The sequence below is a fragment of the Penaeus monodon genome, chromosome 8 (assembly GCF_015228065.2).
Source record: "Penaeus monodon isolate SGIC_2016 chromosome 8, NSTDA_Pmon_1, whole genome shotgun sequence".
NCBI lineage: Eukaryota > Metazoa > Arthropoda > Malacostraca > Decapoda > Penaeidae > Penaeus > Penaeus monodon.
The window spans coordinates 51,998,691-52,003,690 of record NC_051393.1 but is presented as its reverse complement, the minus strand read 5'-3'; positions in this window follow the sequence as shown (position 1 = coordinate 52,003,690).

Below are 5,000 nucleotides of genomic sequence, written 5' to 3'. Positions count from 1 at the left end.
TGGCACTTATCTTTTCTTCTCACACTATTCGTCTGACCTTAAATCGCATTACTGTGTGATAACAGTATGTCGTCAACAAACATGAATATCCTTCATTAGCTGAGTAGTTAATTAATTTCTCTTGTTATTACAGATTTATATTGTTTCAACTGCAACAAATGTAACGCATTCATGATTTCATCTTTCTCACGAATATCAATCATATCATTTAGTTCTCCTCTCGTAGTGCATTTTCCCCTATTGACCTGACCACACTTTCTCTTTCCCTTCCGGTCAGTCAGGACATGGAAAGGGTCAAGAGATGACTGCTCGTTTTCCCTGTAATTTGGTTGCTGTTGATGTTGACACCATGGGAATAACTGTAGCATAGTTACATCACTCATTGGTGACACGTTCTATCAGCGCTAGAGCGGACCTTATAACGTGATTTTATGTAAATCTATTATTTTGAGTATAGTGTTAGGATCTTCCACATATCAGAGTGCACAAGGACGCCCGATATAACCCAGGGTTGCGTAAATCGCATAATAGATCTCCGCTCCGACGTTGCGATTGTAGGTACAGGTAAAACCGAAGATAGATAGATACCCATAGGGAATGTCACGACTGCCCGTCACAGATACACAGAAGAGAGCAGGTTATTTATAGATTTTTCCGGCTCAGTTCGCTTCATTTTACGGTATTTTGGGTATAGGAATCCCCCGTCGATGAAGTCTGACATGCATAGCTAGACATGGCTACCTCAGCAGTTCAGAATTTCTGACCCCAAGAAGATATGCTTGCTAGAAAGCTTGCGAATATTTTTTCATGTTACTATTCACTAATGCATACATTCTGCTGCATATCATTAAATGTTGAATTCAATGTGATAGCTGAAATAATTTTGTACAAATAGCAAAGGCTAATTTACCTCAGTTTTGTTATACTGAACATTAATCCTTCGTGTTTGTGATACATTTTCTGTGTGAGCTCACTCTCAATTTCACTCTCATTCACGCTCACTGTCGCACACACACACTCACACTTACTCCCTCACTCACTCATCCACGCAGAACAAAATACAATTAAGCCTTTTCATTAATAGGGTTTGTTGCTGTCGTAGTTGCAGGTGTAAAGATCTATGATGTATCTCTTTAGCGTTTTTGCCAGTTGTGATGAGCGACTCGCACATGATGTACAATTTCTTATTTTACATAATAGACAGAGGTTACAAGCACGTGAGGACGAACATGCAGCCGAGAAGGACCTGGACCAGATCTGCGAAAACGTGTGGACGAGTACACCACCGAGTTTGACCTGGACAAGGACTGCAAGGAAGTCTAGACGAATCCGAAGTCAAGGAGGACCTGTGCGAGACCTTCGAGGACGTGTGGACGTCGATGACGGATAGATTATACCAAGGACCAGGAAGAGGACGACAGGGACGAGCAGCTACAAAGATGCACCAAACACAATGCACGCAAGAACAATCAGGACCAGCCAAACTTGGGTCACCCTTAAGGCCAATCTAAGACGCCTCGAGGGCGAGGCGTTAGTAGGTGGTCGAGCAATATGGAAGGTCATTAACAGATGGAATTGGTGATCTCGCCTCACCCCCCCTATACAGCTGCTCTTACATTTCTTCCAGCTGCACCCATTATTCCTTCCACACCACGTGTTCGCTGGACGCTCACTGCTTGATAAGGTCAGTCCAGCCTGACCTTGTCCGGCTGGCTGGCCGGACGCGCGACCCCGTCTTGTGTGTTCCCTTACTGTGTTGTACCCTTCATCAACAAAGAGTCAAGCCATTTATAACAACTATAAGTACCCCTGTTAACCATTGTATTAAGGTCTCATAGCCATTACTCTCTCTGTCTCTGTCTCTGTCTCTGTCTCTCTGTTTCTCTCTCTGTGTCTCTGTGTCTCTCTCTGTCTCTCTGTTTCTCTCTTTCTTTCTTTCTTTCTCTCTCTGTCTCTCATTCTCTCTCCCTCCCCCCCTCTCTCTCTCGCTCTCTCTCTCTCTCTCTCTCTCTCTCTCTCTCTCTCTCTCTCTCTCTCTCCCCTCTCTCTCTCTCTCTCTCTCTCTCTCTCTCTCCTCTCTCTCTCTCTCTCTCTCTCTCTCTCTCTCTCTCTCTCTCTCTCATCATCGTCATCATCATCATCACTATCATTAGCCTGAGTCAATCCACTGCAGGACGCAGGCCTCTCCCAGTATTTTCCAATTTTGTCGGTCTTGTGTTTTTTGTTTCCAGTCTCGGCCCCAACTTTCGTTATTTCGTCATGCCATCTGTCCCTTGGTCTCTTTATATTATCTATAACCTAGTCTGTTACTTTCTTTGTCCATCTGTTGCCCTGTCTCCGATGTATATGACCTACCCATTGCCACTTTTTTCTTTTTCATGCTCCTAACAATATCTTCCACTTTTGTCTGTTCCCAGATCCACGTCGCCCTCATCCGATCTCTTAGGCTAATTCCCAGCATCAGCCCTCTCTGGGCACTTGTTAGTTTCCTCTCCAGTAATTTGTTTGTAGTCCTTGTTTACGATGTGTGTGTGTTTGTGTGTGTGTGTGTGTGTGTGTGTGCGTGTGTGTGTGCACATATATATGTGTAAATAGATAGAAGTAGATACATACATATGTGTGTATTCATTTACTATTACAGTAAATTTATATAAGAAAAAGACTAATTTCACATAAGGGTTGTTAACTACAGTTGACAAGCTAATTTCACCAGCTGCGTTCACAGCTACCTCCCCTCCCACCCACCAACCATCTTCGCCCCCATCCGCCATAACCCGGGCAAGACGTCTCCGCCAACTTCCGTTTTTACTGTACTTTTAGGTGTGCAATTGCTACCTATCGTTAGGAAGAGTGAGGTAAATTGTGCTTTGTTAATGTATTGCGTCGATAGGATTTGTTATATTTGTTTTCATTGTGTTCTTCTGGTGTGTTTTTGTGTTTCAGGGGGGTCGAGGTGAGGAGACGGAGGAGTGAGGAGGACTGGCTGGATCGCCGCCACACAATCCACTGGCTGTAGGTTTGATTTTCCTATGTTGCTTTGTCATTTTCTTGGTTAGGGTCTGGATTAGGGTTAAAATAGGATTTAGGGCGATTACTCTTAACCCAATCGCCACGTTTGGCAAGAATAGATGCCATGCCCACTGTAACACAGGTTTATTTATTGTATTCACACATAGATGGCTCTACAAGTGCTTAGTCATCAAGGGGTCACTTATTAGTCCTACCTTTCTCACCTGTTTACCCTTTTCCTTGACTTTTGGAAAGGATCTTTTGCATTATTTCATTGTCTTAAATGTTAACAAGATTTTAATAATACTTTAATAATCATAACATCAATAACAATAATAACAGTATTGATATCAATTGCATTAAAAGGAAAAACGCATTTTCCCGCCAATTCAAGGAATGGGGAAATCAAGATCAGTCAGTATGGCCTACTGATAGACTCCTTGGAGGCTGAGCACATGTGGAGCCATCTGTATGTAACAAAATTCACAAAAACCTACAAGGGACAGAACATAAATCCGGGGTGATTGGGTTAAGAGATCACGTAGGCATATACGTTTTTTTTTTGTTTTGTTTTTTGTATATAAATGATGGAAAATAGTAATTAAATGTAAGGAACTTGTTTACTCTTTTCATATCCACCTATAAATTAATCTCCTCAACAAGCATGAATAATGAATATAAATGAAAGAAGGTTATAAGTGAATACCTACCAATCCTAATAGTTTAAAGAAATGTTAATAATATAATAACAGAAATAAAATAAATAAATGAAACGAATCTCACACTTCACTCGCTATTAGTTTTTATTATGGGTCCGTAGCCCACGTGTCACGCCAAAATGATATTAAGTGTTGGGCTCCTGGCTTGTCCAAAGCAGTGAAATATTTACAAGCACACTGATTCGTAAAAATAATAATGATAATATATATATGTACCCCACACACACACACACACATAGATATATATATATATATATATATATATATATATATATATATATATATATATATTATATAAATCATATTATAATATTGGGGGTTATATATATATAATATATATATAATAGATATTTTAATTTTATATTATATATAAATAATATATTATATATATATAGAAAATAGATATATATATATAAATATAAAGATAAATTTTTTATATAAAATTTTTATATTATCTATATTATATATATATATATGATATATATATATTTATATATATTATAATATATATATATATATATATATCATATATATATTATATTATATATATATATATATATATAATATATATATATGTATAAATATATATATATACATTATATATATACATCATATATATATATATATATATATATATATATATATATATATATATATATATATATATATATATATATATATATATATACAGCAGTCAACAGGAGAGCCATATCTTCCTCATCAAAGAGGAGATTATCGCCTCTTGGGGAGGCTTTTGTAGTGTTCTTTGAACCTTTATTCCTGTGGTTCTTTTTCTGCATTTCATTAATGGTGGGAAACTCCTTTTTATTGGAGATATCCGGTGTCGGCTGTGGAGGGGCTTCCTTCCTCTTAGGAAGTCTTTTCTCTTTTGTTCTGTCCCCAGACATGGGTGCCTTGGGGATCAGTAACAAAGCCTAGTCGCTTTTTAGCAACCTCTTGTCGCCTGAGGGCTGCCTCTTTCCTAGCAGAGCAAGTCAGGCTCCAAGCTTGATGCCCCTTTGGCCTTCCTTGTGGGCCTTAAGGCACACCTCGGTGTTGTGTGCCTTGCTACAGACACCACATTTAGGCACCATCCTGACTCTCCTATCGTCGGGATTGAGTGGCGAGAGACACACTTTCCTCCCATCATTAAGCTCCTTGGTTTCCTGCAGGGTAGCTTGGTCTTTGGGCATCAACTTGTGCTTCTATCTCGGTCTGAGGGTTACTCAGAGCTCTTCCTGATTTACCTGCTGGGATGGAGAGGCTAGCACG